This window comes from Melopsittacus undulatus, chromosome 1 (genome assembly GCF_012275295.1).
Source record: "Melopsittacus undulatus isolate bMelUnd1 chromosome 1, bMelUnd1.mat.Z, whole genome shotgun sequence".
Classification (NCBI taxonomy): domain Eukaryota; kingdom Metazoa; phylum Chordata; class Aves; order Psittaciformes; family Psittaculidae; genus Melopsittacus; species Melopsittacus undulatus.
In genome coordinates, this window is record NC_047527.1 from 20,891,334 (window position 1) to 20,901,056 (window position 9,723).

Here is a 9,723-nt window from a genome sequence, read left to right on the forward strand (position 1 = left end):
CGACCACCACTAAACCATGGTACTGAGGGCCACATCTACATGTTTTTTGCACACTTGAGGGGCAGTGACCCCATCACTGCCCTGGGCAGCCTGTCCCAATGCCTGAGCACCCTCTCAGTAAAGGATTTTTTCCCAATATCCAATCTAAACCTCCCCTGGTGCAGCTTGAGGCCGTTACCTCTTGTCCTATCACTGGTTACTTGAAAGAAGAGATTGATTCCCCACCTCACTGCAACCTCCTGTCAGGCAGTTGTAGAGAGCGGTAAGTTCTTTCCTCCAAGCTAAACAGCCCCAGTTCCCTCAGCCATTCCTTCTCACCTTAGCTGTTAGCATTCTGAGGATGATATTAAAGGTCAATGTAAAATGATTGAATGTAATGAAGGAAAGGGAAGTAATTTAAGGTATTTGATGAGGAAGGGTGCTTTTGTGAGAAGAAAGGGAACCAAGTGTTCAGACAGAAGAGGAGCACCGTGCTGCTGTTGTCTTTTAGGACGTGTGAACTGACCTGCTGCATCCACGTCTGCTGCTGGCTGGGACCACACACAAGCAGACAAGTACATGTGCGGTAGTGCTTAGCCTAGTCACAAACACAGGCTTGAGCTGATGAGACCCTACAGAAATGCTGGAGCTTACTAGGCAGAGGTGAGTGAATTTCTCTTCACAGAGCCGCCCAAGGTCTCATCAGCCATGCAGCTTGCTCCGCACTCCAGGACTGGAACAGGAAACACCAGATGCCGAGACATGCAAACCAGATTTAGGCATTAGACAACGTTCAAGCAGCACTGCCTTTCTTTTAATGAACCCCAGGATAGTCTGTGCAGTCAGGCACATTTACCCAGAGAGTCCGACCCTGGATGGTGCAGGGTGTGAAGCTGCAACTGGTTATTCAGAGCATTACAAGAATCTAGAAGCTGTCTCTTCATGCAGATGTTTTGTATATAATTTCCTGTTTTACCACACAGAAACACAACCCCTTTCCAGATCCCTGCATGAAGGCATTTTAGCACCTATGTGTATCATGAGGAGGATTAACCTACCTGCCACAGATCCACAAAGCTCTGCCATTTGAGTAAATGGCATAACTTGATAGCAGGAATTAAATTTGCTGCACAGACAAGCAATAGATGTTAAATGAAATGTTTGCAGGTTGTGGAACTTAATGTGCTCTAGTGTATGACAACACTCATCCACACTGTCCTTTGTCATCCCTGCAGTTTTCATCCTCCAGCTGGCTCTTGTCTTACTCACTCTCAGTAGCTCTTCCCCTCCCAGAAATACTACATTTTCATTTTTGTGAGCTCTGAGAGGCCTCACGCTCTGCAGGTCTGGCAGTGAGAGCAGCAGGAGCAGGCAAGAGGGAGCCTACCCACTCTGCATCTGCAGAAGCAGTTCTAGGGAAGTTCTTGCTCAGCCCTTGATGAAGTTGCTGGGTTGCTCTCAGCTCCAGCAGCACCATCATGCACACTGAAACCTTACAGGGACAGGATGTGTTCAGTGCAGGTTTACACTCCAGCAGATTTCTACTGAATTCTCTTTCCTTTCTAGTTTCATTGACTGAGTCCATGGCATTTTCATGACAACAGCAGTAGAGCTATTAGGACTATACCAAGTGAAAAGCCAGTGTTTCACATTACATAGGGTCAACAAATTCTCAGACAAGCTTCTGTTATAATTTTAATATGGGAAAACCAGTATGCCTTACATGACTTTCATGAAGACTTCATATGAAATTTTGCTGAAACAACCAGACAAAAATCCAAGGTGTGGAAATTTGTCAAAGTCACGAGCACCTGAAAATAAGGCATCGTGGGGAGTTAGCAGCCACAGCTGTAAGCACTGCTAGTATCACACTATATAAATATGGCATTATATAAATTGATGGCTTAGTTCCTTCCATCAGAATGCATTTTCTTACACAAATTAAACCTCTGAAAACCAGATATGACTAAATAACATTGCTTTTCTTCCTTAAAAGACTTGTGTTTTTGTCAGATGAAAGGAAAAGGCAGAGAAAAGGAAAGATGAGCCCTTTCTTCAGTCATGTTATTAATATACTTTCTTTGCTCTCTAGTTGCCAAGCAAGTTCTTCCAGAGGCTGGTTCTCAGAGCCATGATCTAAATACATTTGTTTCTGGTTCTATAAGGAATCAGAGTGAGGAATGTGAGCACTCTCACTGGTATCTAGCAAAGCACCTTTAAGTACAATTAAGTATTTTAAGCATGTGCTCAAATAGATTGCTGATTAGGAATGCAACTACTCAGATGTGGAAGTACATTTCTCACCTGGCACTGAAGATATTGTTAACATTTCAGCTAATGTAATATTAATTTGCTGACCTTCCTCTGGAACTGCTTCAAACAATTCTAGTTTACCAATTTTTACTACAAAGAGTTCAAGTGATTTCCAGCCTTGTTTAAATCCTAGGTCATCTTCACATGCTTTTCAACAAATGTAGCAGAGGGGGTCTCAGCACCTACTTGCCAAGCTATGCTGGCTTCTACCACCCATGCCACAGATGTGGTGCAATAGATCCTGGGCCATCCCCTCCATGCCCATGCTCTATCCAACTAGCTTTAACCTATCCTCAGCAGAAATCTTGACAGCTTGCCTGGACTATGAACCTAAACACCTTTTTCTCCTTCAATTTTTTTGTGGGACATCCCTCCAGGAAAGGCAAACAACAACGTGACCACGTTTACCTCCTGCATGAACATGTTTGTGCCCGACATGCTGATGCGCTAGGGAGGAGGAATCTCAAATGGTTGGCAGCTGTCAGGAGGAAGCATATGTTTGGCTTTAGTGCTTGAAGTCTGCACATGAGCAGTTGTATGCTGGATCGAGCTTTCTCTTGTTGGCATATCTAAAAGCTTCATAACTGAATTATACTGTTGTACCGAAGTTTGACTTAATATAATTTAAATATTATAGATTTGCCAATTACATAGTTTGATGTTGGATGATTCAGTTATAAGGTTCATGGTGTTCTTATTATTCTGCATGTAAAACACATTATTCATAATTTGGTGAAATTTAAACAGACTAAATAGCCAGTAGATGGCACCAGTAAATCCTGTTGTGAGATTTCAAAAGTCTAATTCTTGTTTCATTCTCGACTGCATTTTTGAAATGAAAAAACCTAAACACCCAAACTATACAAAACAGCATTACTGATTTAATTTATACTTATTAGTTTACAGGGGAAAACAGTTTACAGGTATTAGTTTACAGTCAGGGAAAACATTTAAGTTTGTAAACAGAATGTGTTTCCTAAGTCAAAACTCTACCATTTAATTGTACACATAAACTCATGAGAAAGCCTTGGTAAGAACACACACAGCAATTTCTTAGTTATTTAGAAGATTGAGTCTTTGACAACTTAATGCTTTCCGAACAGTTCTCCAATCTCATGCAGCTGTGTCAGCTTAAACCTTTCTTTAGAATCCATTTTTTCTTTTTCATAAGGCCTTTAAACTGTAACACCCCTATCCTCCAACCTCTCCCCCAGCCCAAAACAGCAATGAAAACAAGAGAAGGAAGCATACTGAGAAAGCCAGAAGGTTGATGCATTGCCATGTGCTAACTGTATTACTGGATCCTTGGAGCCCATGTCATCCTCTTCCCTGAACAAAGTCTGACCTGTTTAGACATATTATAGCTGTGTGGGTTGTGGTATCCACACATAAGAAAATGTTGATTTCCTTTATGCTGAAAGGATCTCATCTTTCATTTCTCTGTAAATGACAACACTGTGCCTTCATAGCATTGCTTTAATAAAACAGTGATTATGCTAATAGTATTCATTTCCCAACAGGTTTACCTCACCTAGCCTTGGATATTAAGCATAATGTAAACTAAACAGGAAGTACACTTGTAAAGGGTAAACTTTCCTAAGAATGACCAAAGATATTTCATTCCCTGTGGACTTTTAGCAGCTGCCTTCACTCCTGATAAATCTGCAGACCCTATTCTTGGGTGACAGTAACAGTAGCAATGATGGTGAGTGGTTTTTCCGTTGGAGCCCCTCTTATCTCACTGGTTCTGCAATTGGGGTGATGCTTACTTTGGGCAGTGTCACAAAGGCTGGGGGAAAGGCAATCTGTGATACAGGGCATAAGTTGTTTCTGATGGAAAAGACTGACATAAACCAAGTACTCTGTTAGAGTAGACAGCAAGATGTAGGTGATGCTGATAGCAAAACAGAAAGTTCTGACTTAATAAGGTGTGTTGAAAGTTCTGATTTAATAAGATGTGTTGTAGTTTCATTCTTTGCTCCCTCCAAAATACTGCTGCATTAACTTGAGTTGAACTGTCTGTATCAATACACTGTGCAATTACGAAAGTGGGATTGACTTCGCACACATTTTGAATGTTGCTTATTAAATTGGTAGTTTGAAATATTTGTTGAAACATGAGGATTCCAGGGATGTAAGAGAACAACAGTTTGGAAGCTCAGGTGCTAACTGCTACAAGGTGATTCCAAAGGTACTAATGAACATGTTAGAGGCAGACAAATGGGCATCAGTGACACTGTTGGTAATTACACCCATCCCATAGCCAGCTAATGCATACTCTCTTCCCATCATAACAATCCTGTGCTGCAAGGACTTCCCAGATTCTGGGGAACTACATAACAGTGTACCTTATACAAAACCACAGATCTGTCCGTAAGCTCATCCTCACAACTTCTCCTAATAGGATTTCTGGAGTGGCAGATTCACTATTTGCTAAGTTGTGAAAGGAAAAGTTCAGATAGAAAGTACAAATTTTTGCTGTTAATTGCTTCACAATTCCAGGTTTATCTTTAATATCTTTGAAACTCTATGGAGTAAAGCTATTGTTAATGTGCAACAATTAAATAGAAAGTACCATGATGGCTGCATGCATCATCTTTACAAATAGAACAGCAACTTGCTTTCTGTCAGTATTTTTGGTTAGTGTTTATTATAACAGTAAAAATATTTCAATTATGGTTTTAATACTCAGGAACAATTAATAAATCTGCTTTTCCTGAGCTTCTTCGCAGGTACTCACAAGCTATTACAAAATGGAAACATCATGTAGAATATGATGAAAACATAAATATGTTTTCAGCTGAGATGTACAGTTCCACCTAAGATCAATGCGGAATACAAAAATGAGTCACACTTTAGATCTTAGGGTAACTGCAACCTCACAGCAACTCATTCCTCAGGTTAATAAAATCTGCTGCACTCCAGGACTTGTGTCAACATTACTGGTTTAAACCAGGATTTGCAAAATATGCTTATGGAACCAGTTACACCACATCCAATGAGATAGTGCTGACCACCGTTAAGACTTACAAATTATATAAACCTCATTTTCTCTGTCTCCTTCAGTGTCTTTTCATCCTTGCTGTTTAGGATTAACCATTATATTACTGGTCAATGACTGGAAATTAAGCCTCTCCATCCATGAATTTGTAGTCAGAAAGATAATGCCGCCAAGCATCTCAAATAGAGATTATGACAGAAAAAAAATGAAATATTGTTAAACAACAACAACAAAAAAATAGACAAAGTCAATAATGTATGAGAAAAGAAAGGCTTTGAGATGTGTTGGTAGTAATCTGAGTAGGTTATAAACAGAACAAAACAAAACAAAATAAATGCTTCATTAGCAGGGAATTGATTTAAAGCACAAAAATACATTTTCTTGACTACATCTAGTTAAAATTCAAATTTGTCTTTCTACCTGGTTCAGCAGAGTTTCAGTACTTCACAGCTATCATCAGCTATGATTGACAGATTATTTGAGAGAAGAGGAGTCAGAGAAGGGGTTAACCCCTACTCTGTTATGTATTTTTATATTATTTTTGTAACAAAGTGTACTGCTTCCATACTTGTGCCTTCATTTTCTTTCTTGGACTTTCTGCCATGTAACTGGATGTGTTCAACTTTTAGGGTAAATGAGAGGCCAAAAGCCAAAAAGTAAAACTTCAATAGAGAAAGAAGGCCAGGAAGCAAGGAAGAAGGGACAGAGGGATGAGCTTCTACAAGGCAGTGGGATGAGAAGCACGGGAGAAAGGCTAGGAGATTCTTTGCTTCTCTGAGCAGGGCAGACAGGAGGCTTGGCAAGAGTTTACTTGTTGGATGGAGATGGAACTTACAAAGCTTAGCTCTGGGCAATTGCTAAAGATCTTATGAAGCATCCAGAATGGCAAAGCAAAGCAAAAATGCAGCATATAAGCAATGGGAAAAGTGAACCCTGAGATGCGAGGTGGGATTTATGTATGTCCATGACATAGGAATCCTAACCCACCTTTCTCTGAGCACTGGTTCATGAGGATCTGTGGCCTTGGTTTCCAAACTGCGAATATGGCTGAGAATTATCCATAAAGCATCTCGTCTCACAAAGTGAAAGTGGAAAGCATTTATACCATCAGCTACTGGATCCCAGAGAGCTTCTGTGAGACAGAGGGACACTTGATGTTCATGGGAAACTTCTTTGGCCTTCTTTGCCAAGAGCAGTCAAATGATAGTGGTTTTCTTTGTCCTCAGAGGACCCAAAGTGCCCTTGAGGGGTAGGGATGCCCATGTCTCCTTCTGTGGAGACACTCATGTAGATTGGTATGATGTCCCTGTCCCACGGCAATGGCTAAGTGTTCATTATTGGTTTTAACTGTCTTGCAAGTCTGCCTCAGGGCCTTAATTTTAGTCCTGTGCTGCTATTAAGGTGCTTTTATACCTGTGCTGGGTCATCTGGGCACAAATAATGATCATGAGTCATCACATGCCACCAGTGATTACCCCATGCACTGATGATCCTTTACTCGAGCTTTCAAGCAACTTAAGACCCACCTGAAAGATTCAATTGGGATCATGATATACTAGAAGCTCACTTTCTCTGGGAGCACTGTTTTTAATGGTTGCATTAGGGATAAGTTTTGGGTAAGGTTCTATGTCTGGTCCAACTCTGCATTGGTACTGTGCTGTAGGACCAATAGCTTTCATAGCGAAACTGAGATAAGCGAAACAATCCCAGCGTGGTGAGGCCATAGGTCTACCGAGCATCTAGAAGGAGAGGCTGATCATGGCTGGTAGCCTAAACAGACCTAAAGATACTGATAGCATTTCAGGGACTAGGGCAACTGAGCAGTCCATGCCTTTAAAAACGGGAGCAGGGACATCTTGGGATGGCAGCATGCTTACAGAGGTCAGAAAGAGAAAGGAAATTCCATTCCAGAAGTACTCTAATGCAGTTCCTGGGACCTTTTCAAAATGTCAGTAAAGCAAAATGGATTGATAAGACCAAAATCAGTTTAACTCACCCAACTCAATTTCTGCCGGGGAATGCAATTGGAGTAATGTAGCTAGGATTTTAGTCTGGCCCTTGGATTCAAAACCCAATTGTAGTGTCGCTTCTTTGTCCACCAAATGCCAGCTAACATAGAGTAAGAACTGAAAAGAAATATGTAGGAACTTCATTCTTCACCAGAAAGAGCAGTCATTTGCTACTGCGCAAAGGAGGACTGAAAATAAATTCAAATCAATGATAACAGACCATGATAGCTGTTTGTTTCTATTCTCCTTTTTGTACTTGCATTATACTAACACATGCCTCCTATTTTGCACCAAATTAGTTCAACTTCCTTTGCAAAACTCAGATGAAGGTGTTTAAGCAAGTGTTGTGGAATAATTTATACTAAAACCAGATACTAACATTTTTATTAAAAGACAAAGAAGAAATTCCATTATCCTAACAAAAAAATTAATGTTTTTGTTGATTTGCACTAATATAACTAGGTGCAAAGATTTAATCAAATAGACTGACATGTTCATAATTACATAACTCAGACGTTTACCTCCTTCCATTCTCCTCTCTGTGCCTGATTTGGCAAGGTACATGTTTTTGCATCTCTGCCAATAGCATTGCATCTTTTCTTCAGCCCCTAGCAAATACAAGGTTTCTACACTCTGGGAGTAAAGAGTATAATTCAGCTAAGCTTTTGTTTGAACTCTACATGAACTGTCAATGCCAGGAAAGAATTCTCGAATTTTGACCAATTTGGAATACTCTAAAGCTGCTTTATATTCAGGATCTCTAGCTGTGTCAGCTCAAGTGCTGGTTTTAACCTGTTTCTGAATTTGAAAGCAATAAACAGGGAGGAGAATCAAACCTGTGTTACTGGAACTTTCTACCTTCATACTAATTCATGGTAAAGCAACATGGTTTCTTCTGGACTATGAGGTATTGTGGAAAAGCAGCAGCAGCATAATACATATTGAATTAGCAAAGAAAGAGGCTGTTTTCACTGTGAACACACACAAAAGTAGATTATTTTTATATTGTATAAAATTGCATAAACAAAAACCTTGGAAAAAATACAAAACCACTGATTTTCGCCCACAGTTAAGTCACCTTATACCTCATTGGCAATATAAAGGGATTCATGAGAATGTGCAATAAACACTAATTTTAAAGCCTTTATTCTAATAAAGTAGACAGCATGGTATGCAGTGGTCCTAATAGAAGTGTAGATCAGCATCACTTGAATCAAAACTTACCTTTGCAACTGAAGATGTCAGTCAGTGGAGGAAGAAAGATGTCACTTTGACCTATCCTCGCTGAGTTTTAAACTGCTATTTTAAATATATGGAAGAAAATCATAGAGTAGAAACAATTTATACTAAATTGCACTGGTGTGGCTAAGCAAAGCTTGTCTGTGGTGTGAAGGAGGAAATCATCATTTCTTTGACCTCAAAGACACCCTGAATACCCAGCAAAAGTGGAAGATGCTGTTACTTTTTTCTAAGAGTCCAACAGGCAATCTGAGAGTAGTGTCAAGATGTATTCATTTATTGTACTACAAAAAGTGGTCACCTGGGTTTCCTCAAGCAGATCTCCAACAGGTGTTTGAGAGGACAGGAATATATCTCGGAATTTAGAACCACTGACTGTTCAAGTATGTGGGATAAATGCCATTTGAATCTGAAGAGAAACAGTTCAAGGAAGTGAGAAGACATGAATCAGGATATCCTGAGCTAATAAGAAAAGATCATTAATTTACCACTGGAGAAGTCTGCAAGGTGATGATAAATGTGGTGAATAAGAACCAGAAGAGCTTCCTTTTAAAGTACGGCCTTCCAGCTACCTCAAAAGCATCCAAAATAAAAAAACTCAGTTATTAATACCTGCAAAGTGGACTTCCAGGATACAGTGTGCTTGAGACAGTAGGACAGACTTCTCCATTAAACTGAGTGGATAACCACAACTATTCAAATGCATTTGAGAAGTTACCACTGATTGGTTCTGAATGAGAAACCTCCCACTTGAGACAAGGTGACTGACCATCCCCAGTCTGACTGACCGTCCCCGGTCACTAGAGGAGAACAACCTCTTAGGCTGGGTTAAACATGTTTTAGGGATAACAAAGAGAACAAACAATGAGCCTCCAACATAAGTAAAATATGCTGTATAAAGTAAATTCAGACTAACATTGAATTGCAAAGCAATGAGGAAAGAGCAAGTAAGCAGACTGTATTAGGAAACATATAAAAATCACTCCAGACAGATCCACCGTGAGGAGGAAAAAGCCCTCCAGCATCAGTCATACTCCTCCTGGAGAAGATGAGGTGGAAAACTATGAACATTATCATATTCCTTCCAGGTTCCCCCCTTTCTTCTTAGAGAAGACCAGTGCCATTGACCTAAGATGCAAGGGACAAGGCAGGATAAGGATAGCCCCAGACAGCAGGGTAGGT